We start from the raw sequence: 27,041 nt of genomic DNA, 5'->3' as shown, positions 1-27,041 counted from the left end.
GGACTGTTGCCCCGGGAAAACTGAATTAATTGTTTGACGAACTGAAACTGTCTGTTTACCGCCAGCTCTGAACACTTGTTCGACTAAAAACACACGTTCTTCAGTGGTTAGCATTTTAACAGTGACAAAAGCGAAACAAACGAACAAAGGAACTAAATTTAAAAGTTCACGTCAACACGTAACGACACACACCATGATACTTCTGACGGTGGCTGTGATAAACGAAACAGTGGAAAGTTGGGAGAGTCCACTTGAAGCGAAGTAACTCAGGCAGGCGAGCAATCATACGGCACGCACGGCTAACCATCATACGGCACTGCGGAGAGCCTTTTGAACACCCCGTACAAGTCGATTAGCGGGCATGAAAATGCCGCAATGTAATGCTGAAACTGGTAGTACAACTAAAATAAAATTGGGAATCTAGACGGTCGAACGTGTTTTGATTTGGCATTTTATATACAGCAGCCTAGTCCTCATAACCATCTCGTATGAAGATGAACAAAGTAGGGAGCAATGTCCAACCCTAGCGCAGTTCCGTACCTCTACTCGTCTTAGTGAATGCTCCCTGCGACGAACATATATATGGCTGCAAGAGGCAGACTGACACTACAGTCCTTTTTTTTTTTGTAGGCTTTTCGAGTTCGAGTTGATACCATTGTAGAGTCAGAGTGTCTGCGGCCAAATACCAGACAAACTGGTAGTGAGGTGGAGGGTATGCCAGTTGGCAGTATTTGGGAAGGGACTATTTGGCATTGCCTTTACGTGCGAGAGAAATTCCCCGAAAACGTTGATAAGAACCAGGGAGGGGAGGGGGGAGGAAACTATTTGTAATTCAATTCTAGGACAGCATGTCCCACATAAAATATGATAGCTTTGTGTTCCTGTAGACATATTTGTCGACGAGTAGACTGCGGAATGGCGGTGAGCTCCTCAAATTACTCGGTGTACCGATGCCGATTTTCTCTAGTGTTTCGGCAGATGTCTGAATTTCGTGTTTGTAGTGTATAGTTGGAGTCAGCCTAAGCAAACACCTCTAGTCATGTATTTCGTGCGAGTCTCAGTGTCGGCGGAAGGCCTCGGTTTGTTACATGTTACCAACAAAAGCGGTATTTTGTGATTCTCATTCGATAGAGCGGTCTCAAAACTAGTCTAGTGCGATATTTCTTTTATCGATATGTCTTAACAGTGACAGTAAAATACGAAAAATAACCGTTACTCCAGGTGTGACAGCAGCAGTCAACGTAGCCCAGGGCAGTGCTGTCGCTGGTGGAGTAACTCTTAAAATACTGTCGCTGCTGGAGTAACTGTTATTCTTCGTGTTTTTCTGCGCCCGTAAAAACACATTGATAAAACTGCTGCAGCACTAGACTAATTTGGAACGGCTCTATCGAATGGGCATAAAATTCCGCAATTCCGCTCCAACAATCATTTTGTTTGTAACGGGGAACAAACTGACGCTTTCCGTCGACACTGCACGTCACACGAAACACATAACGAGCACTACTTGTTTTCGCTGACTCCAGCTACTCACTGCAACATCGAAATTGCAGATACCTACCGAAACACCAGAGAACATGCGTCTGACCACCCTCTTAGGAGACACACCCACGTGATGAAGCGACTGGTGGCGACTTGACTGAATGTGGCTGCAGTCTGGAACGGCCGTTCTTATACGGTGTCAGCGGTTCAAGCCTCGGCTCTGCTAAGTGTCAGGTTACGAGGGATAGCAGCGCTGCTGATCTGTTAAACACATTAACTTCGTTAGTTCTAATCACGTACATTATAACCATTTTCCCATTAATTTTTTCGAAATAATTGGAAATTTAATCGCTGACTAAGGATTCTTTGACGTCAGCTTTATTGGGTATAGTAGTACCTACAGGGTGTTTCAAAAATGACCGGTATATTTGAAACGGCAATAAAAACTAAACGAGCAGCGATAGAAATACACCGTTTGTTGCAATATGCTTAGGACAACAGTACATTTTCAGGCAGACAAACTTTCGAAATTACAGTAGTTACACTTTTCAACAACAGATGGCGCTGCAAGTGATGTGAAAGATACAGAAGACAACGCTGTCTGTGGGTGCGCCATTCTGTACGTCGTCTTTCTGCTGTAAGCGTGTGCTGTTCACAATGTGCAAGTGTGCTGTGGACAACATGGTTTATTCCTTAGAACAGAGGATATTTCTGGCGTTGGAATTCCACCGCCTAGAACACAGTGTTGTTGCAACAAGACAAAGTTTTCAACGGAGGTTTAATGTAACCAAAGGACCGAAAAGCGATACAATAAAGGATCTGTTTGAAAAATTTCAACGGACTGGGAACGTGACGGATGAACGTGCTGGAAAAGTAGGGTGACCGCGTACGGCAACCACAGAGGGCAACGCGCAGCTAGTGCAGCAGGTGATCCAACAGCGGCCTCGGGTTACCGTTCGCCGTGTTGCAGCTGCGGTCCAAATGACGCCAACATCCAAGTATCGTCTTATGCGCCAGAGTTTACACCTCTATCCATACAAAATTCAAACGCGGCAACCCCTCAGCGCCGCTACCATTGCTGCACGAGAGACATTCGCTAACGATATAGTGCACAGGATTGATGACGGCGATATGCATGTGGGCAGCATTTGGTTTACTGACGAAGCTTATTTTTACCTGGACGGCTTCGTCAATAAACAGAACTGGCGCATATGGGGAACTGAAAAGCCCCATGTTGCAGTCCCATCGTCCCTGCATCCTCAAAAAGTACTGGTCTGGGCCGCCATTTCTTCCAAAGGAATCATTGGCCCATTTTTCAGATCGGAAACGATTACTGCATCACGCTATCTGAACATTCTTCGTGAATTTGTGGCGGTACAAACTGCCTTGACGACACTGCGAACACCTCGTGGTTTATGCAAGATGGTGCCCGGCCACATCGCATGGCCGACGTCTTTAATTTCCTGAATGAATATTTCGATGACCGTGTGATTGCTTTGGGCTATCCGAAACATACAGGAGGCGGCGTGGATTGGCCTCCCTATTCGCCAGACATGAACCCCTGTGACTTCTTTCTGTGGGGACACTTGAAAGACCAGGTGTACCGCCAGAATCGAGAAACAATTGAACAGCTGAAGCAGTACATCTCATCTGCATGTGAAGCCATTCCGCCAGACACGTTGTCAAAGGTTTCGGGTAATTTCATTCAGAGACTACGCCATATTATTGCTACGCATGGTGGATATGTGGAAAATATCGTACTATAGAGTTTCCCAGACCGCAGCGCCATCTGTTGTTGACAATTGTAACTACTGTAATTTCGAAAGTTTGTCTGCCTGAAAATGTACTGTTGTCCCAAGCATGTTGCAACAAACGGTGTATTTCTATCGCTGCTCGTTTAGTTTGTATTGCCGTTTCAAATATACCGGTCATTTTTGAAACACTATGTAGTAGTGACATACTAAAATTTTTGCTCCAACCAGACTCGAACCCGGATTTCCCGCTAATTTGGAGCGGCCACCCGTGACAAACCTTTTGCATTTCTTACTTTTATGTTTTCGCTTTCTTTAAAGGCAAAGACATCACGTGAAGCGGTAGTCCAGCGTAGAGCCTGTGCCTACCGTCAAGTATTTTTGATTTTCAGATGTTAAAAAACATAAGATGTTTTTCCTTTTCTTCAGTAAGAGGAAGGATTCCCGCTCTGCTACTTATATCTTAACGTGTCGTCGCAGACCGCCTTTTTGGGCGATGTGAATAAGTGAGGAGTATGTATTTTCTGTGTGCATGGAACACAAGAATATAGTATTATTTTATTAACTAAGAGGTTGTATGAGTTATTATTTCAAGTAGTACTGTAATAAGAGGAACTGAAGCCCACCTGTGTACTTCGGAAACTTACGAAGATCCGATTAACGCAACATGGACACGGTCAAGATTTTGTAGGTGGACACGGCGATCGGACGTAATATTGTAAATTGTTAAGTGTAAACCTACGACAAGAGAAGGGCTATGTCATTTATGTGGAACTAATATGAAAAGATTCTTTACCCTTTTACAGGCATGTCCCAGCTTATTGTGTTTGTCCGAGTGCCAAAAAAATAATCCCGTTAATTACAAGGTGTACAACTTTGCTAACGCCGTTTTCCCCCAACATTTGAGGCTTTAATGAAACAAATTGGTTACACATGTATCATTCAAAGTATTTTCCATCGCTGGCCACTACTTTCTTCTATCTTTCAGGCAGTGTACGAATCCCGCGTCGAAAAAATTGTTCATCTTTTGAAGCGATCCACGAATCGATCCAATTTGTGACTTCTTCATGAAATCGTAAGTGTTGGTCAGTCAGGCCATGCGCCATTGATCTAAACAGATGATAGTCAGAGCGAGCAACGTCTGGAGATTACGGAAGGTGGGGTAGGGCTTCCCACTTTAACGTTTTCAAGTACGTTTTGACCTCTTTTGCAACGTGGGGTCGAGCGTTGTCATGCTGCAAAATCACTTTATCGTGCGGCCGCTTGTCTTTTAATGCTCTGCTCAAACGCATTAATCGCGTTCGATAACGAGCACCTGTGATTGTTTCACTTGGTTTTAACACCTCATACTACAAGACGCCGTGCTGGTCCCACCAAATGCAGAGCATGATCTTGGAGTCGTGAATATTCGGTTTGGCCGTTGACGTGGAAGCATGGCCGGGATATCCCCATGATTTTTTGCGTTTAGGATTATCGTATTGGACCTATTTTTCGTTCCCGGTCACAATGCGACGCAGAAATCCCTTCCGCTTTTGCCTCTGAAGCAACTGTTCACAAACGCCGTTCAACGTCTCTTGGTTTCAGCTCACACGGGACCCAAGTTCCTTCTTTCTGAATCATGCCCAAAGCCTTGAGACGTTTTGAAATGGCTTGCTGCGTCACTCCCACTAATCGTGCCAATTCTTCTTCAGTTTGACGCCAGCCCCTGTTTTCTTCGTACTGGAACAAAACAGTAACACCTCCCGCAAATGACGAGAATTAGGCTCGTAAACTGACATTCTCAATCAAGAACAACTTTATGATGCAGACACAAATCGACTAATGTTTGAATAAGCTAACTGCCTGACGTTTGCGATCTGTTTCTTTTGACCGCTACTTACCGTTGTCGCCACCTATGGGCAAACGGCGGAAGCAAAGTTGTACATCTTGTACATATATCTAAAAGACCGCATTTTATTTTATATTAATCTTTTTTTTTATTATATTATGAAGTGTCGGAGACAATTCACTTTATTTAGGAAGACTGTATACACCTTAACCACTCCGGTTTTCTGTGCACGCTCCTTGGATCGACCCAAATCTACGTATGTCACATCGTTTAACCTTATGCCTATTCCCGTATATTCATCGCACAATACTCGCCTCGCCAACGTTATTAAGTGGATTTCCACAGACAGAATGAGACTACAAGGAGTCGGGAACACTGTTGTTACTGTCGTATATCCGGCTAGGCCTGTGACACTTTTATAACTAAACGGAAACTTGTATTACCTAACTTCGACACTTTACTTGCGCGTCTGAAGGAACAGGCAGTGTGTTTTTCTTGCTCCACATTCTGAACTGATGCGCGTGGCTCATCACCCCATTACTCATGAGCGTGTCAAATGAGAGGCCTTCGTGGTACACTCTTCGTCATGTGGCTGTAGCAGCAAGGCTGAATTCATTAGACCTACGTGGTTTAAAAGGCAGCGTTTGGAAAGCGGCAGACGTCTTACGACACACATTACTGGAACAGCTTTTTGACTTTGCAGCGGAAAGTACCGTTTTGAAACATCCCACCAGGCTAAAACTGTGTGCCGGGTCGGGATTCAGATCGGTGACCTTGCCTTTCGCGGTCAGTGATCTTATTGATTTTCCACGACCAGCTGTGACCCACCATCAGCCTTCAACGGCTTCAATTCCGCCAATATCCCCCTTCTACTGTTTGGCCACGATAACTTGACCCGCTTTTAGTGCGCTGCTAGTAGCGAAGAAAATCAGCACTATTTAGAAGATATTCATTTGTCTCCGAGCGCTGCCAATAATTCCGCGTCTGCCAACACTGCTTCAGTATGAGCACAAAACGCGTATAATTGTTCCAGCACTGCGCCGCTTTCCTCTCGACACTCATCGCCCCTCGGCAGTCGTAATGTGTGTGTGTGTGTGTGTGCCATTACACTTTATGGCCGCTCGACGGCGAGGTTATCAGCATCCGGTCGTAACGCGGTGGCACGACACGCCTGCCTAGTTTTGCCACGTAAAATGTAAATGTCTTGTGACTACGGCCTCCCGTCGGGTACACCGTTCGCCGGGTTGCCCGGTTAAAAATACACAGGAAAGCCGGACTGGCGTTATATTTAACGGAACATTTTGGCCTAAAATCTGCCTATTTTAAACTGAAATAGATTCGCCGGACAGAAAACGAAAATATATTCAATAAATTTGGTCGTTTCAGTTCGACATACTTAAAATGGTTCAAATGGCTCTGAGAACTATGGGACTAAATTTCTGAGGTCATCAGTCCCCTAGAACTTAGAACTACTTAAACCTGACGATCGCGCTGTTCCAGACTGTAGCGTCTAGACCCGTTCGGCCACCACAGCCGGCGACATATTTAAAATGTAGGGTACAGGCAGAAAGGCAACATTGCTTTTTTTATCTACAGGGTGTTTGGAAATTCCAGTTACAAAGTTCTAGGACCTATAGAGGCGCGTAAGTGCGTAATATTTTGAATAGGAACCCATGTCCGGAAACGTCATCCAGCGACGCTACAGAGCGTCAAAGTTATAGGCTCCGGGATATATATATATATATATATATATATATATATATATATATATATATATATATATATATATATATATATATTCCTTGATGTTACAAACTTACTAGGACGATGGAGAAGGATTAAGATATCAATTTGAGGAAAGGGTTCCTGTACCGGAAACGAACGAAGCGAAAAAGTGAAAACCGTTCTGTTAGCTCTGACAGTGAAATACATGTACTGGTACTGCCGTTGCTAAGGTTTGGCGATAGCCAACTTTTAGAGGTGGAAATATGGAGCAAAAGAAGAAAATAAAATGTCTAGTACACATGGGCTCTAAAATGTGTTAAGTGGGCTGATTCTGTGTTGGCAGTGCTGTGTAGCGCTTTCCATTGGATCTCTGACTGCGCTTTCTTTGTAAAAGACTCTGTGGCTGGTTGGACTCGTTGTTGGAAGTTAATCGCCAGTAGTGTTGGGCTGTTGGAAGTTAGTCGCCAGCAGTGATAGAAGTACTTTTGGGCAGTTGGAGGTAAACAGCCAGCAATGGTGGATGTTAAATGTGAGAAGTTAGCACTGATGGAGGGCAAAGGCCTGAAGTGTTAGCGTAGGTTAACGATCTGCAAGTATCCGACTTGGAGATTGAAAATTATTCATGATTATATATCTTTGTACTGGATGGCAATGACGATTTATATTCGTGTTTGAACTGGAAGTCACATTATTAAGGTAAAAAATACATTATTTGGTTTGCAACAAAATCTTTCCTTTGCTAACCACATGCCTATTTGTAGTTAGTGACTTTTGAAGTTAGAATCTTTTATTTAGCTGGCAGTATTGACGCACGCTGTATTGCGGTAGTTAGCGTAATGAAGATTTTTGTGAGGTAAGTGGTTAATGAAATGTATAAGTTATTGTTAAGATTTCTTTTTAGTCGTGGCCATTCTTTTGAATTAATTATTTAAAGTCAGGTTGTAATTTTTTGCCGGCGGGAGTGGCCGTGCGGTTCTAGGCGCTTCAGTCCGGAACCGCGCTGCTGCTACGGTCGCAGGTTCGAATCCTACCTGGGGCATGGATGTGTGTGATGTGCTTAGGTTAGTTCGGTATAAGTATTTCTAAATTCTAGAGGACATGACCTCAGATGTTAAGTCCCATAGTGCTCAGAGCCATTTTTTTGTAATTTTTTTGAGCAGCCAGATTGCGTTGCGCTAGAATATTGTGGGTCAGTGTTGACATAATAAGAAGTTTTATCTTCTCAGTCATTCAGCAGTGAAGTACAGACACACACATTTAAACAAAGAAGTTTCAAATGCATACCTTTAGAGCTATGAGCACTTGTTCAATAGAGAAAATGTGTTTCAGACCAGTGAAGCTGAACCAGTGCTCCTAGCATCTTAGAGCTCATGTTTACATTTTTTTCTTATTTTGGTCCATATTACCACCTCTGAAAGTTGCCTGCCCTCCAGTTTTGGCAGTACCAGTACATGTATTCTACTGTCAGGGGTATCAGAACGGCTCTCGCTTATTACTTCCGACTCGTTCGCTTCTGGCACTGGGATCCTTACCTCAGATTGATACATTTATCCTTCTCTGTCATCCTTGAAAGTCTGTGACGTCATCACTGAGTCACCACGTATGTACATGCTTTTATAGACGCCGGCCCCTATATCTCTGTAGCGTCGTTGGATGACGATTTCGGACATGGGTTCCTGTTCAAAGTATTATGTACTCAGTCCTCTCTACATGTCCTAGAAGTTTGTAACGGTAATTTCCGAACATCCTGTACGTATCGTTACAGTATATCCTCTTTTCGTATTCCTCCTTACACTTATTCCTCGCACTTACGACATTAGCTTGGAACGGGCATTAGTTTGCGTTCTCTACTTCATCATTAAAATGCGTTCTCTACTTCATCATTAAAACGCCTGATGAAAGTCGGACAACCGAACATCTAGCAATCATAGCCTTGTCGTTTATGACAGCCACATTGCGAAGCGTTAACTTACCGTTGCCAAACAGTGCTTTCCACACTTCTCAGAAGCCGTCCTGCATGCTGGGCTAGCATTGCTGGAAGAAAGGTTTTGCCGAGAAAATGACTTAGCTACGGGCTTGGAATTGTTTCTGGATCTTTTATTCTGCTGCGGAATGTGTGCAGTTGTGAAACTTCTGTAAATGGACGTTCAAGCTACCTTTTTGACCTTCGTTGACCTTCAAAGACCTTACTGTTACACATCTTGGATTCGTCTCGATAGCCGTTATCAGAAAATACGTACCAAACTATAGCATCCCATTTAAAAAAACAAAGTTGCCCTTCATATCTCTGACGCAACCCCCTAGCAACAAAAAACCAACGTCATATTAGGCCCTCGTTGTTCCGTGCAACTTTTTTCCCACAAACTTTTCAGCTCCTATCATACTTTCGGAGCTATTCTTGATGGCGATAGTTAGTGACTCACCTTGTATATTGTAAACAATATAACAATAATTATTTATGTTTTTCTAAAACAACCTATGTTAACAAGAAAAAGCAAAATCGCAAGTGTCAGAACCGGTACATGCCATTTCCTAGTAAAAATAACGTTGACACGTTGTTCTTTACTCATACATTCACGAACAAAAGATGTTACGTGTAATTTAATCTGTGACACCTTTTGGTTCGTGAACGTATGAGCAAGGAACAACCCGTCAAGGTTATTTTTCTCTACGAAATCGTATGTATTGGTTCTGACACTTCGTTCGTTTTTGCACTTTCTTGTTAACCATGGGCGTTTTAAAAGAAATGTATAACAAATTATTGTTATATTGTTTATACCAGGAAATCTGATGATGGGCAGAGCCCGAACATGTCATTTGGAATAAATGCACCAATAAACAACTGGTATCTGTTTGTTTCAGTTTGTTTGTGACTACTGAGGTTTTCTAAAACGCAGTCAGTTATATTAATAACAATGGTCGCAAACCTGTACCGGTAGTTTCAGGTCGACCTACGTGACAGGTATTTGTTGTACTGTACTTTGCAATTAACCAGCCGAGACCGAGAGAGTGCTAGATAAAATTATGGATGTTATCTCAATGTAAACGCATAATTGTCTAACGGAGTGCAACAAAATAGCCGTAGGAGACGCAAGAGACCCTCCCGCTAGAGTCGCTCGCTAGGCCCGGAGCCATACCAACGTGAATACTTGACTTCGCCGCGCGGAGTGGCCGCGCGGTTTAAGGCGCCATGTAACGGATTACGCGGCCGCTTCCGCCGGGTGACGTCACATCTTCAACATTTGTCATCCATTTTTGTTTCCCTACATTTACATATCCATGTGTCTTACATTAAATTACTTGTTTCAGCGCTTTGAGGGTTTTTAAACGTTAATACGAACCAGCCTGTTCATTCACATTATTCTCATAACTTTGATAGATTCTTTGCCTTTTATTTTGTTCTTATTGCTGCTCCTTCCCAGTATAAGTTCTCAGTCAACAAGTCACTCTACAGGCTGGTTATTTCTGTATCAAAAGTTGCCTAAAATGAGTGTTTATGCAGAAGCTGTGGCCAGATTGAAGCACACTTGTTCAGAACTGCTGACTTTGCTCTCGGCTGCAGGAAGACAAAACATTCTTGACGACCACGCATGCCGCAGAAGTGTGCAGCGCGGCAATGTAAACACACGCGACTGCCGCCGTTAGCCAAGCGAGACAGGAAGTGGCTACTGTTCTGACACGCAGTCGCGCCGTTTGGGGATGACGTGCCGGTTCTGCGGGTTGGTCGAGAGGCAGCCGTAGGAGGACTACCGTTGATTTACGGGCTTGAGTGGGTGGGGGCTAATAGTGACAGAGCATGCGACGAGTGGAATTCGTACCTCTCTGCCGCTACGCCTTTAGAAGCCTGGATGTCAGGGACAGTGTTTGCGAGACGGGAAGAGGAGCTGAGAGAATCACGAAACTCTGTTGCGTTAAATATAATGTTGTTGCTCACTGAAATACACGTGCCTCCATTAATACACTCCTGGAAATTGAAATAAGAACACCGTGAATTCATTGTCCCAGGAAGGGGAAACTTTATTGACACATTCCTGGGGTCAGATACATCACATGATTACACTGTCAGAACCACAGGCACATAGACACAGGCAACAGAGCATGCACAATGTCGGCACTAGTACAGTGTATATCCACCTTTCGCAGCAATGCAGGCTGCTTTTCTCCCATGGAGACAATCGTAGAGATGCTGGATGTAGTCCTGTGGAACGGCTTGCCATGCCATTTCCACCTGGCGCCTTAGTTGGACCAGCGTTCGTGCTGGACGTACAGACAGCGTGAGACGACGCTTCATCCAGTCCCAAACATGCTCAATGGGGGACAGATCTGGAGATCTTGCTGGCCAGGGTAGTTGACTTACACCTTCTAGAGCACGTTGGGTGGCACGGGATACATGCGGACGTGCATTGTCCTGTTGGAACAGCAAGTTCCCTTGCCGGTCTAGGAATGGTAGAACGATGGGTTCGATGACGGTTTGGATGTACCGTGCACTATTCAGTGTCCCCTAGACGATCACCAGAGGTGTACGGCCAGTGTAGGAGATCGCTCCTCACACCATGATGCCGGGTGTTGGCCCTGTGTGCCTCGGTCGTATGCAGTCCTGATTGTGGCGCTCACCTGCACGGCGCCAAACACGCATACGACCATCATTGGCACCAAGGCAGAAGCGACTCTCATCGCTGAAGACGACACGTCTCCATTCGTCCCTCCATTCACGCCTGTCGCGACACCACTGGAGGCGGGCTGCACGATGTTGGGGCGTGAGCGGAAAACGGCCTAACGGTGTGCGGGACCGTAGCCCAGCTTCATGGAGACGGTTGCGAATGGTCCTCGCCGATACCCCAGGAGCAACAGTGTCCCTAATTTGCTGGGAAGTGGCGGTGCGGTCCCCTACGGCACTGCGTAGGATCCTACGGTCTTGGCGTTCATCCGTGCGTCGCTGCGGTCCGGTCCCAGGTCGACGGGCACGTGCACCTTCCGCCGACCACTGGCGACAACATCGATGTACTGTGGAGACCTCACGCCCCACGTGTTGAGCAATTCGGCGGTACGTCCACCCGGCCTCCCGCATGCCCACTATACGCCCTCACTCAAAGTCCGTCAACTGCACATACGGTTCACGTTCACGCTGTCGCGGCATGCTACCAGTGTTAAAGACTGCGATGGAGCTCCGTATGCCACGGCAAACTGGCTGACACTGACGGCGGCGGTGCACAAATGCTGCGCAGCTAGCGCCATTCGACGGCCAACACAGCGGTTCCTGGTGTGTCCGCTGTGCCGTGCGTGTGATCATTGCTTGTAGAGCCCTCTCGCAGTGTCCAGAGCAAGTATGGTGGGTCTGACACACCGGTGTCAATGTGTTCTTTTTTCCATTTCCAGGAGTGTATTTGCACCACCAGGAAGGATAGCAAATAACGATATATTACTTATCGTGCCTACAGCGCAGGCTCAGTCGTGATGTTACAAATTTCACACATGCGGTGTGTGAGGATGGCATGCGGGCCAGGGCTCGGCCTGCTTCGGCTTTGCTCGGTCCTTCTCTCAAGTACCCGGAACAGCGACACATTTCATTGAGTACTGCGGTTTGCACTCTCTTCAGTTCGGTAGAATCGTGGTGTCAGCGCTTTTTACCCTTTGGTTTTTGTTCGTGGTGTCAAGGCCGTTCACAGTTCCGGTGGATGTTCGCACAAAAAAAAAAGCTGTATCTGTCGTCATAAGCCCTTAAAAATGAATGGGAAAGCCGGAAGAAAAGCACGAGAATTCTCGGTATATAAGTCGCATAACCGACGGCTACTGCACTATTGCTACGAAACGACATTACAATACTATGCAGAAAGAATTTAAAAATTTTGTTGTCAATGAAAGAGCAAAAAATTACATCGATCGGCAGACGGGTTTCATTGTTCTGTACATCAAGAAGCACTACATCCTAAATGTCTTGATGTATTAATTTACCAACAGGCCCCACACGTCATAGTCGTAAAATCGCTATAAACAGAAGGAGCCATATCACTGGATCCGTGAATCAAATCGCTATGCAACAGCTCTTGGTGGCCAGGCGGCACTGACTGAGGCGGTTTGCAAACATCCTGACTCACAGGAACGTGTTTAGCCTATCGTTTCGGAACACTGTTAGGTTCTTCACAAAAATTTCGGGTGAGCTTATCTCCGGCTTTAGCCAGCTTTCAGTGCCTATAACGATTTGAGCTTCAGTGTTTTCTATTACGACTTGGAGCTATGTTACTTTCCCAACACAGCTACGAGAATTTCAACTGTTAAACCGATGGTTCCTGTAGATGCGTTCTTCCTGTGTTCGGCCTGCACCCTTTGTGACTGAAGCTCTTCGTACGTTTTCCCGAGATCCTTTAACCTAAAAAACTGCTCTGCCCATCCCACACAGCCCCTGCTACCCGTGTAGCCGCCTCCTGCGTGTTGTGGAAACCCAACCACGTTATGGCGCAAGTCGAGGAATTCACAGCCTACACGGTCGCAGAGCCGTCTGAGCCTCTGATTCAGACCCTCCACTCGGCTCTGTACCAGAGTTCCGCAATCGGTCCTGCCGACTATGCTGCAAATCGTCAGCCCTGCTTACATCTTGCAAGCAAGACTGGCAGCCATTCCCACTTCTGTTAGCCGCTCGAAACCGGAGAGAATCCCTTCTGGTCCAAAGTGAAACACTTCATTGGTACCGACGTGAGCAACCACCTGCAGTTGGCTGCGCCCTGTGTTCTACATGGCATTCGGGAGGACCGGTTCCACATCTGAAATGACTCCACCCGGTATGCACACGGAGTGCACATTGATGTTTATCTCTTATTGGCAGCCATGTCCCTAAGGGGCCCCATAACGCGACTAACGTTGGAGCTCCCAACAACTTCCTAAGCGCGTAAGATATGTCCTCTTCACCGTTTGCTGCAACGATCTGATCATCGACATAGAAACGTGTGTTCATACACTGGTACTCAACTTCAATTCTCGTGCCCATGTACTTTTTACACCACAGATCTACTGTCTTCTGCACATGCGTGTTGAAGAGTTTGGGAGACAGAGTGCATCCTTGCTTCACTTCTTCAGTTATTCTGAAGGCCTCTCTTGAAATTTCTTTCCCTTACTTTTATGACATATTCTGCTGCCTTGTAGAGGTTCATGATAAATCTTACATAAAGTTTCGACAGGTCCTCTGACAACAGCACCTCGAACAATACCTTTAGTGGCACTGCGCTATATGCTTTCTCAAGATTCATGAAAAACAAGTGACTGCTTATATTCCTTTCTAGTCTCTTTTCCATGATTCCATGATCTGTCTTAGAATAAAGATGTCATCTACGCATGACCTACCACTTCTAAAGCCACTCTGTTCTTCCACTTCATGTACAAACTTCTCCATTCTTGATTTTAAAATCTTCCCATACAGCCTGCTATTGTAGTTGTGACAGTTACGTCACTAAAATTGCTACATACTCTCTTGTTTCCTTTTTTATGTATGAGGTTTAAATACGCTAAGCTGGATCCTGCTCGAGTTTCCTCCCCACACACATAAATTAAATAACTTGCTTAGATATTGATACAGAATGCTTGGGCCGTATCTCACATTTCCAAGCACTGGTGGTTTTCCAATTTCCAAAACTGTAGCGGCCTTTTGAAACTCTTTCGTAGTTATTTTCTCTATTCGTTCACCTTCCTGGTTCTCCCGTGTCTCCCAATTTATTCCTTTGTACTCTGTCCTTTCTTCTGTTAACAGCCCTTTAAAATGCTTCTCCTACTCTACCAAACTTTTGTCCGCCGCATGCATCGGTCTACATCTTCACATTTATTCTTCCAAGTTTCATTTTTCTTTTGCATATATCCTTTTCTACTTCTCTACTCATTCTGACATACAAAGATCTATCGTGTTTGCCCGTCTGTTCAACCAATTATTACAGAACATCTTTTTTAGGTTCACTTTTTCTTCAGTGCTTGGGTCCACCATAGTGGGCGCCGCTTTCTGTCTTCCTCTTGTCCCATTGCTTCAAATGCTGCTTGATGTATATAGATGGATTGGACAGAACAGTTGAAAGAAATTTGAAGGTAATTTATGAATCTGTACACAATCCTGGGCAAACTTTAAATGATACCAATATCAACAGACCTTCAATATCAATACATTCAAGGTCAATATTCATAATTTGCGCCACGTACGGATTCAAATTAATTCCATTGTGTTTGATCTTGATTTTGACAATGTCGATGCAGAATCGTTCCCCCAAGATATCGCGTAAATTCTTCTTGTCTGTTCCGAACCTCATGAAGCAGGATCTCGGCAGCAACTGAAATGATGGAACAGATAGGAGTGGACGTCGTAAATGTGCGAGTAAATTTTGCTTTTCTAATAACATTCTATAACACTTTTAATATACGGTTGAAATACACATTTTTAACAATGCTCGTACGACGGATCCAAGCATACGTCCGTACGCGACCAGTTATCGAAACAAAAGGGTAAAGATACAGGAATTAATAAATTGAAGAGCGTAGTTTTTTAAACAGATGTTTAACGACGTATCAAAACATTATCCTTTTCCACAAAACAACTAGTTAATTTGTTTTTGTCGGTACCTATAACCAGTTTACATATAGCTTATACAGGGTTGTCCATTGACAGTGACCGGGCCAAATATCTCACGAAATAAGCATCAAACGAAAAAACTACAAAGAACGAAACTCGTCTAGCTTGAAGGGGGAAACCAGATGGCGCTATGGTTGGCCTGCTAGATGGCGCTGCCATAGGTCAAACGGATATCAATGCGTTTTTTAAAAATAGGAACCCCCATTTTTATTACATGTTCGTGTAGTACGTAAAGAAATATGAATGTTTTTGTTGGACCACTTTTTTCGCTTTGTGATAGATGGCGCTGTAATAGTCACAAACGTATAAGTACGTGGTATCACGTAACATTCCACCAGTGCGGACGGTATTTGCTTCGTGGTACATTACACGTGTTAAAAAGGACCGTTTACCAATTGCTGAAAAGGTCGATATCGTTTTGATGTATGGCTATTGTGATCAAAATGCCCAACGGGCGTGTGCTATGTATGCTGCTCGGTATCCTGGAAGACATCATCCAATCCAAGTGTCCGGACCTTTCGCCGGATAGTTACGTTGTTTAAGGAAACAGGAAGTGTTCAGCCACATGTGAAACGTCAACCACGACCTGAAACAAATGATGACAGATTTTTTGCACGCGTTCTATTCAGCGACGAAGCGTCATTCACCAACAGCGGTAACGTAAACCGGCATAATCTGCACTGTTGGGCAACGGGAAATCCACGATGTTCCACGAAAATCTATGATGTTCCACAAGTGGAACATCAGCGACCTTGGCGGGTTAATGTACGGTGCGACATTATGGGAGGAAGGATAAATGGCCAACATTTTATCGATGGCAATCTAAATTGGTGCAATGCTGATTTCCTACGTAATGTTCTGCCAATGTTACTACAAGATGTTTCACTGTATGACAGAATGGCGATGTACTTCCAACGTGCTGGATGTCCGTCACATAGCTCGCGTGTGCTTGTAGCGGTATTGAATAGCATATTTCATGACAGGTGGATTGGTTGTCGAAGCACCATACCATGGCCCACACGTTCACCGGATCTGACGTCCCCGGATATCGTTCTGTGGGGAAAGTTGAAGGATATTTGCTATCGTGATCCACCGACAACGCCTGACAGCATGCGTCAGCGCATTGTCGATGCATGTGCGAACTTTATGGAAGGCGAACTACTCGCTGTTGAGAGGAATGTCGTTACTCGTATTGCCAAATGCATTTAGGTTGACGGACATCATTTTGAGCATTTATTGCATTAATGTGGTATTTACAGGTAATCACGTTGTATCAGCATGCGTTCTCAGAAATGATAAGTTCACAAAGGTACATGTATCACATTGAAACAACCGAAATAAAATGTTCAAACTTACTTATTTTCTGTATTTTAATTTAAAAAAACCTACCTGTTACAACTGTTCGTCTAAGATTGTGAGCCATATGTTTGTGACTATTACAGCGCCATCTATCACGAAGGGAAAAAAGTGGTCCAACTAAAACATTCTTATTTCCTTATGTACTACACGAACATGTAATAAAAATTGGGGTTCCTATTATTAAAAAACTCAGTTAATATCCATTTGGCCTATGGCAGCGCCATCTAGCAGGCCAACCATAACGCCATGTGGTTTCCCCCTTCAAGATAGACAAGTTTCGTTTTTTGTAGTTTTTTTGTTTAACGCTTATTTCGTGAGATATTTGGCCAAGTCACGATCAATGGACCACCCTCTATATAAGAAAGGAAAAGAACGAAATTAAATATGATTCAGTACAAGACCACGTGGCGAGCCGTTGACTCTTTACGATAGTGGAATTAATCTATAAATATTCATGCTCGCGATAACACTAATTTTGCATTTAAACAATCCAAGAACCGTGTGATAAACTTTCTCGAAACTTACGTAAGATGCGGATCGGAGGCGACTTTGTTCTTTTATCCACTCTTTATTGAGTTTTTCCTCAGTCTGCCTCCTATCAGTATTTATGCCAATAATTCCCATTTCTTTGCAATTTTCATTCCATGACAGCAAGCTCCCGAATATATTATCCTTTGGATAAATTCCGAAACGCATCATCCTTGCCTGATGTTTGGCTTTTACCAAAGCGACCCAGTCAGTCTGAATGGAGAACAACTTATTATTATAATAAAGGTCCGCTATGACTTTAGGTCACATTTATACCGTAGAACTCAAAACGTTCTGGAAAATCTTGGAATCCTGAGAACGATGTCTTGCCAGTATCAGTGTCGATAATGGGCGAAAATGGTCGAGATTCTGGATTTCCAGAATGGATGAACTGCCAATACAGTACACATAATTAAGTTTGTACAGAACCCTCAGTGCGTGAGTCCTGTTCGAACCTGGCCAGTTTCTTTTCTGTCATGTGCACGTTTTCAAGCGAATTGGTTCACTTGACGGCGTAAAGATAGTGGTTGTAAAACGACCCTAATTTACAGGGCGGGAAACAAGGGCAACGCCTTGTCAGTACAACCGGTTCCAAGCCCGACAGGAATTGCTGCTGTAAGTGAATGCAGGTCCATCTCAAACGGCTTCCGAGCGAACGTTACGAAGGGAACTGCATACAATGGGCATTTGGTGTTGTGTATGTCGCTAAAGCCCATTTCTCATAGTGACGCATAAAGCTGCACGTGTTCAGTGAGCCAAACTGTGGTATGATATATCGATACCACGCCATAGGCGTCTTTAAGTCGACAGTGGGATTGCAAGTTTCCATCTGATGCCGATAGTGGTCGTGCGGGATCTAACGTACCCAATGGAGCATGCCCACTGAGCCAGCCACGCCTTCAGTGGTTCTGTACCACGAACGCCTTCTGCTGTCGTGATATAGGTTGGCTGGAGGCAGCTGCTCAACCCACTGGCACTTGGAGCTTCTTCGCTACAAGGCGAGGCTCCAGCTCCATTGTTCGTGCTTGGTGTAGAGACATTCTGACAGCTGGACTCCGTTTCTAGCTGCATTATTTGTAATGAGTCTTTGTACACTTGGAGAAATACAAGTTAAGTAATTAATCTGCTTACTGTGTACGAAGTCGTACACAACATAAACAACGCATAAACCTAACAGTAGCTGACTGGAAGCGTGTAACGTGGTCTGAGAAGTCGTGACTTCGCCACTGTGATGGCCCGGTGAAATGTCCATTCGCAGTGTGTGGTGGAGGGTATAGCTCGCGCAGGAGATGGTTTTGTGATGTTTTTGGTATTGTTTTTTTGCCATGACTTGAGACCATTCATTCTGATTATAATTTTTTCATAATGCGGGGCCACAGTCATAATATATTTCTTTAAAGTCAGTACTGCCATTAGACTATTTATCTACAGTGTTACATTTACACTTACACAATCATGATTTCGGTTTCAAAGTGCCATTATCAAGTGTTTTAAGTGTTATAAATTGCTTTGATGCCATCCCAGGCAATTTGTAACACTTAAAATGGCACTTTGAAGCCGAAATCATGATTGCGTAAGTGTAAATGTAACACTGTAAATAAATCAAGAGTCTAATGGCGGTATTGACTTTAAAGAAAGGCATTCTGATTATCTTAAAAATGAAACAGTACGTTTATTCCAACAACCTCGGTGACCAAGTGTTGCCCTTCCTTCTACATTTTCTTCTTGAGTACACTGTAGACACTTCCGTCTTCCAGACTGACAACATCCATGTATGCAGTTCCGCTCGCAAAAGTTCCTGGCTTGACGCACCCTCAGGCACTCTGACGCACCTCTACCGTCCCACTAAGTCTTAGTTCCGCGAGAAAATGTCTTGGGTTGTTTGGAATAGCGGATGATACATAGCAGCAACATCACCTCAATTAAGTAGCTTCAATGAGTGCCTTCAGCGGGATACCGCATATCTGGAGAAACTTGTGCCCTCTCTTCCTCGCCGCATTAAGGTCACTGTCAACGCTAGGCGCGGTTTTTCACGGTATTACCGCCAGTTCTCCTCAAGGTGACTATTTTTTGTCTGCGTGCTTCTAGGGAAATGACTTTTAAAGCAAGATCGACTGAGGCATTTCCGCATCCGTGACGAGCGTTAACCAAATGTAAAGACTCAAGTTTACGGAACATAGTGAGTGATCTGAAGCCTGTGCAGGCACGAATTACTTTCAGACTAAATGTACTTGCCTAATTTACCTACTTACTCCTCATCTGACTCATGATGTAGACAATACGAATGAGCTCGATTTATTTCTGTCTGCAGTCGTTGTTACTGCCTCTCTCACACACACATCTTCTAAAAATGTTTCAAATGGCTCAGAGCACTATGGGACTTATCATCTGGTGTCATCAGTCCCCTAGAACTTAGAACTACTTAAACCTAACTAACCTAAGGATATCACACACATCCATGCCCGAGGTAGGATTCGAACCTGCGACCGTAGCGGTCGCGCGATTCCAGACTGAAGCACCTAGAACCACTCGGCTACTCCGCCGTTTTGTTGCATGGTTCGCACGCTGACAGTTGTTGATGGTCCAGCACTGAAATCTGCAGCAATCTGCGGAAGGGTTCTGTCACGTTGAACGGTTCTCTTCAGTCGTCGTTGGTCCCGTTCTTGCAGGATCTTTTTGCAGCCACAGCCATGTTGGAGATTTGGTGTTTTACCGGATTCCTGATGTTAACGGTACACTCGTGAAATGGTCGTACGGAAAAATCACCATTTCATCCCTAGCTCGGAGATGGTGTGACCCATCGCTCGTGCGCTGACTATAACACCACGTTCGAACTCAGATCTTGATAACCCGCCATTGCAGCAGCAGTAAACGATCTAATAACTGCGCCAGACACTTGTTGTCTTATATGGGCAGCGCCGACCGCAGCGTCGTATTCTGCCTGTTTACGTATCTCCGTTATTTTAATTCGCATGCCTACACCAGTTTCTTTGGCGCTTCAGTGTACTTCGTGCAGCATGTCATCTGCAACATGGGCAAAAGCTGTATCGGAAATTTCAGGGCTAGACTATAAGCTGAAATAAAAGTATGTTCAAGTGAGAAAAGTGGCGCATTGCAATTTTGATGCTTAGCCAATAGGCAAATGTGGAATATGGCTTCCACTTTTCAGTTCTTTGTGTGCCTAGAAAGTCTTATTCCAAAACTTATTTTTATCTTCCACACATATGCTTACTGATTGACAAATGCTTCTTTTGCTGAATGTATTTCAAGTTGTGCAGTGTGTTTATATCGAATTTTTCCATGTCACTACCTATCATCACCATGTGTAATTGAACTTTTCTCTCTCTCCACCTCACATATTTGTAAAAATTATCTGGTTATTTCAATTAACTGAGGAAAGAGTATATGGTAGTCAAAAAAAATGGTTCAAATGGCTCTGAGCACTATGGGACTCAACTGCTGTGGTCATTAGTCCCCTAGAACTTAGAACTAGTTAAACCTAACTAACCTAAGGACATCACACACATCCATGCCCGAGGCAGGATTCGAACCTGCGACCGTAGCAGTCGCACGGTTCCGGACTGCGCGCCTAGAACCGCGAGACCACCACGGGTATATGGTAGTCGCCACGTTGTTTTAAAGACAGATATAAGTCATTCACACGCATCACGAATTGTTTTAATAGCAAAATTCGCAATGCTCTTCTTTTCACCCAGCCAAAAATTGGTGACAGAGAGAAAGGTCGTGCTATGACCAAGCTGTCGGTCGATGTCATCGGGCAATATCTGGCGACAGCTTCTGGCCGGCGGCACTTAGCCTATGGATGGCCCCTTTGGGCGATTTAGGAAATTACTCTGTCATCCTCTCCTTCGATTGTCTCATCACTATAAAAAAAAAAACATTAAACTGCAATCCCATCCCAATCAGGTACAGTAATCATTCCCCAAGTAGTTTTTAAATCCCCGTTGTTTTACCAATCGGCAGCGGCACACGCCACTTACATTTTTACATGTACATCTAGGAGTTGTCCCAGCCCTATATGATACGGTTGAAAGAGGACTGTAGATAAAGAAATCTTTCAGGCATACGACGTCTTGAATGAGCAATGCGTGTGAGACACGTATTGGAAAACTGCTAATACTTCGCGAAAAAGCAATTCCTTCCGCATGCACGTTGGTGGCTCTACCATGTTCCACTATCGCAACCATCTAGGATGTGGCTGCAGTACAGTTTACAACTGTTTACAGTTCTTGAATAGCTCTCCAAAGTGGGTTATTACTCGTTACAGGAATTGCAGACTTTTTCTCCTGTTTCACCTTTTTCATCTCAGAGTAGCACTTACAACCTACGTCCTCCCTTATATGTTCGATAAATTCCAATCTCAGCCTTCCCCTGCAGTTTTCACTCTTTGCAGTTTCCCTTAGTAGTTATTCCCAGATATCTTAACACATGTCCTACCATCCGATCCCTTCTTCTCGTCAGTGTTCTCAGCATGTTCCGCGGAGGACCTCCAACTATTTTTTCTTTCCAGTCCACCTAATTTTAACATCGTTTAATATCACAACATCTCAAACGCTTTGACTCTCTTCTGTTCCAGTTTTCCCACAGTCCATGGTTTGGCACCATGCAGTACAGTCTCCAAACGTATATTCTCACAAGGGAAATATGTGACCTCCAATGCTCAGAACAGCAGTAAAATGTGCCTAGAATATAAATCGCTTATCCCAAACGCAATGGTGTGAGCTGTTCGCATTGAAAGCTGCCCTTCCTACCACGAGCGATATTTGAATGATCACTGATCACCCATTCAACGTCTAGGATAGTAACTTTGGTGACGGGAAGAAAGAAAATATATCGCTATAATATGACCAAAAACACACGCATTTCAAGGTCGACAATTGCACTGTGTATACTTCAACAAATAATATAAGCTCTGCATGAGAATGATCGTTCATTTTGTAAGACTATAATGTGAAAAACCACAAGTAAAATTACACGATCATCATTTGAGCAAAAGACTTTATACCGAAGTACGAGCCCGTGTTACAATATGTTTCACAAAAGGTAGATTATGACACTTTCATATTATCGTTTGAAAACGTAATTAGTGCGGCGTTTGATGCTGTTGTCGAATGAGAAAAAGTGGCTTTAATCAGACGTGCGTGCTGTAGTGTTCCACTTTGCTTTGAGTGCTACACTGAAATCCCACACCTGCCCTTTAAAGACTGAATAGCTTTACTATATTATAAGATCAGTATTAGAAGTCTGCTCATCAGATAGTGCACTTATTTTAAGCAGAGGGAAGTATAAGAATAAGTCACGACATTGAAATGTATGTGTGTTTATGGGTGTATTACATCAATTTCTTGTAGTTCGCGTTGCCAATGCTGCTCTCTTAGACCTGGAGAAGGTCATTATTCAAATGCCTCTCGTCATAAGACACGCAATGTTGCGTGCGAATGTCTCTGTTTTCGGAATGAGCGATTTATATTCTAAGCACATTTTCGTGCGGTTGTAAGCGTTCGATGTCACTCATTTACTTGTCAGAAATTTACGTTTGAAACCAGTAGACTTTGAAGCTTTCTTTTCTATCCATCGTTGCTTCTTCGGTGTGTAGACTGTCTTACATCCTTTTTAATCCGAACATTTCGTTCTTTTTTATTTGTTTTCTTTATTTATTTATTTATTTATTTATTATTCCGTGGGACCAAATTAAGGAGAAGTCTCCATGGTCATGGAACGCGTCGATACATGAAATTCTAACACGATAGTAAAAACAGATAAAATGAAACATAAGAAACATATTCAGGCGACAAGTCGTAAGTTTAAATAAAGTAAATCAACCATGAAACACTGGAATTTACTTACTTTTCTAGCTCTTCCTGGAGCTCCTCGACAGAATAGAAGGAGTGAACCATGAGGAAACTCTTCAGTTTAGACTTAAAAGTGTTTGGGCTACTGCTAAGATCTTTGAGTTCTTGTGGTAGCTTATTGAAAATGGATGCAGCAGAATACTGCACTCCTTTCTGCGCAAGAGTCAAGGAAGTACTTTCCACATGCAGGTTTGATTTCTGCCTAGTATTAACTGAGTGAAAGCTATACTGTGAGGGCGATGTCAGAATTCTCAGACTATTGAATAGGGGTCGACAAGAGGTTCTCGAACTTACACCACACATAGCTCGAACAGCCAGTTTTTGAGCCAAACATACCCTTTTTGAATCAGAAGAATTACCCCAAAAAATAATACCATACGACATAAGCGTATGAAAATATGCGAAGTAGACTACTTTTCGTGTTGAACTGTCACTTATTTCAGATACTGTTCTAATGGTAAATAAAGCAGCATTTAGTTTCTGAACAATATCCTGAACATGGGCTTTCCACAACAGCTTACTATCTATCCGAACGCCTAGGAACTTGAACTGTTCCGTCTCGCTTATAATATGCCCATTCTGTCTGATCAAAATATCGGTTCTTGTTGAATTGCGAGTTAGAAACTGTAAAAACTGAGTCTTGCTGTGATTTAGCATCAAATTATTTTCCATAAGCCACGAACTTATTTCATGAACTACATTATTTGATACTGTTTCAATATTACACACAAGATCCTTCACTACCAAGCTGGTGTCATCAGCAAACAGAAATATTTTTGAATCACCTGCAATACTAGAAGGCATGTCATTTATGTAAATAAGAAACAGCAGTGGCCCCAGCACCGACCCTTGGGCAACGCCCCACGTAACAGTGCCCCATTGGGACTGAACAACACTACCACTCTCAGTATTGCGGAGAATTACCTTCTGCTTCCTGTTCTTAAAGTAAGAGGCGAACCAATTCGTCCATTCTTACTGTCCTCTCTTGGTTTTTGTACGTCATGTCTATTACCCGTCTCTGGCTACAGCTTTTTCTGAGAATTATTTCTTGATTGCTATATATTGTCGAACACCTTTTTACTAGATCGACAGATTCTTTGGACGTGTCCTGGGTTTTCTTAAGCCTTGCTTCTGTTGTCAGATGCGTCACAATTGCCCCTCTGGTGCCTTTGCCTTGCCTGCAGTCAAATTGTTCGTCATCTGTTATTCCAGTTACCTTTTTTGTGGTGTGTGGTGCCTGTTCTGCACTGTACAATAAAACCATGCGCCCAGAGACATTTTCCTGTTTACGCTTTTCCTGGTCCTTGATTGCCGAGATGAGTCACGAACCTGCTGCCCGCGTTCCCCTATATGAGGACGCAGGTACTGCTGTGTAGCACCCACCATCAGACGGTGCTACCGCTTCCCAGAAAGGCGAGAAGCCGTCTTTACCGCCCCCATTAGATGCTCGAACGGCGCCGAACGGCGTGTGGGTGTCAGAGGATGGCCACGCATCAGAGCGCTGAACATCCGGTTCAACGCATGCCTCTGTGACTCAAACTCGTCCACTTGCCATCTATGTCACTGTAGCCGCCCTGCTAATAGTCGAGAAGTGCTCGACAGTTAGTACTTTTCAGGCAGCCTATTATTAAGTGTATCGCGGGCAGCTTAAACTGCTAATACACTTCTGTATGTAAAGCAGTTAACGTAGTCTTAATACAGGGTCTTTCAGATATTTCACAATTTTTAAAAAATGCAATAATTAAGTGAAAATGCATCGAGATAAAAAATTCATTTTTATTTTCATCTACGTACACTCCCATTTAATTGCAGAAAATTATATTAGGTGTATGTCCACATCAACTATCTCGGCAGGCAGTTACTCAGTCTGTGAAGTTCATGACGATCCTTTCATACACGTCTCTGCTGATGTAGTTGATGACACGTTGAACTTCTTCCTTAAGTTGGTTAACTGTTTGTGGTTTGTTCTCATAGACCTTGGACTCCACGTAACCCCACAAAAAGCAGCCTCATGAAGTAAGGTCAGAAGATGTGGGAGGCTATTCCAAGTCGCCGCGAACTGAAATCACAGGCTGAGGGAATTTTTCGTGGAGTGGCGTTATTGTCTCGCTGGGTGAGTGACACGTAGCCTCGTCCTGCTGAAACCACATATTGGCTGTATCCACTTCATCCAGAACAGACTAGAAGTTGTTTCTGACCGTTTCACGATAACGCTGTTACTGCATTACCGTCGAAATCTTCAAGAAAGAAGAATCCACACCAAACTGTGGTTCGTAGTCGGTGCAGGTGGCAAAGTGTTTTCTTGACCCCAAATAGGGCAATTTTGTCCGTTAACGAACCACACAGATGAATATGTGCCTGGTCACTGAAGATTATTCTTTTTGCGATGTTGTTGTCCTCTCCTTGATTTGTGTGAACCCACTCGGCGAAATTTCTCTGTTCCAGATCGTCAGTGGGCTTAAGATATTGCGTCAACTGAACCTTGTATGGGTGCATATGAAGATCCTTTTTCAAAATTCTTTGCAAAGAGTCTGTCGAAATCCCCAATTGTTGAGAACGGCATTAAAGCGACTTGTGTGGGGTCACAGCCACACTATGCTGCACTAACGCAGTGTTTTGCTCGGTACGAACGGGCGATTTTATGGTTGCGACGGACCCGGTATCCTCGAATTTATCAACCGCAGAACTGTTGATTATGTAGGAGCATTGTTACGTTCTAAGAGACCGTGAAGTCTACAAACAGTCTATGCATAACGCTAACCGGTCCTGTAATGGTTTTTCACAATGGTAACACATTCCTTCTTTGTGAACCACTCCGTGGAAACAGAAACCCTGAAATACATAAGCAACGAATGATCAAGTAATCTGAATGACAATCGATATTAAAAATAATAAACATTGTTGTTGTGGTCTTCAGTCCAAAGACTGGTTTTATGCAGCTCTCCATGCTACTCTATCCTGTGCAAGCCTCTTCATGTCCAAGTAACTACTGCAACCTATATCCCTCTAAATCTGCTTATTGTATTCATCTCTTGCTGTCCCTGAACGATTTTTGCTCCCTATGCTTCCCTCCAGTAATGAGTGCCGATCCCTTGATGCCTCAGAAAGTGTCCTACCAAGAGATCCCTTCTTTTAGTCAGGTTGTACCACAAAGTTCTCTTATCCCGAATTCTTGCAAAAGCTTCAGTTCTCTTCTCTAAACTGTCTAAAGTGCAGTGTTGTAAACTTGAAAACAAAATTTCACCATCCACTTAAAAACTTCTTAATATATGAAAGATTCTATAGAAGGAGGGTTGTCAGATCGATACAATGTCTTTCACCGAAAGAGGTAACACAGTGGTTAAGAAACTGGACTCATGTTCCCCAATGTGTAACTGTCCTTTGTCTGTGGTTTACCTGAATCATTTAGACAGGTGCCAACATAACTCTTTATACCAAATCAGAGCAGTTTTCCTCGTCCCCGAGTCGGGGTTGTATCGCTAATGAGTTTGATGTTGAGGGTAAATTACCAACTTTAAGCTATAGGTCTCAGCCCCCTGAAAGTGACTGGTTAAATCAGTTCAAAGTTCCAAGGAAGGCTACAGCACAGGACCTCCAATATGCCCATGTCTAGTAAAGAGTTGTGGTATTCAAATCAGTCTTCAGATCGATGAGAGCTTTCGGGTTTATCTGAGAAGCACAATAAGCTCACTTAGACGAGGACAGAGACAGGAATATGTTGGAGCTCTGCTGAAGTAGTTATCCTGTCTGAAGTTGCGCTCTTTGGTAGAGCTCTGCTGAAGTAATTATTCTATCTGAAGTTGCCCATTTTGGTAGAGCGCAACTTCAAATAGGATAATTACTCCAGCAGAGCGTTGGTGCGGTTGTTTTGGTACAGTAAGTAAGTGGCGTGGCAC

General features: G+C 43.8%; 1 protein-coding gene across 1 annotated transcript in view; it reads left to right on the top strand.

Moving 5' to 3' along the window:
* The window catches only part of LOC126336373 (lysozyme 2-like), an 81,387-nt gene that overhangs the window by 43,213 nt on the left and 11,133 nt on the right, over positions 1-27,041 (top strand). The window lies entirely within an intron of this gene.

Source organism: Schistocerca gregaria, chromosome 2 (assembly GCF_023897955.1).
Source record: "Schistocerca gregaria isolate iqSchGreg1 chromosome 2, iqSchGreg1.2, whole genome shotgun sequence".
Taxonomy (NCBI): domain Eukaryota; kingdom Metazoa; phylum Arthropoda; class Insecta; order Orthoptera; family Acrididae; genus Schistocerca; species Schistocerca gregaria.
The sequence above is the reverse complement of the archived record's forward strand: the minus strand, read 5'-3'. Positions and strand labels throughout refer to the sequence as shown.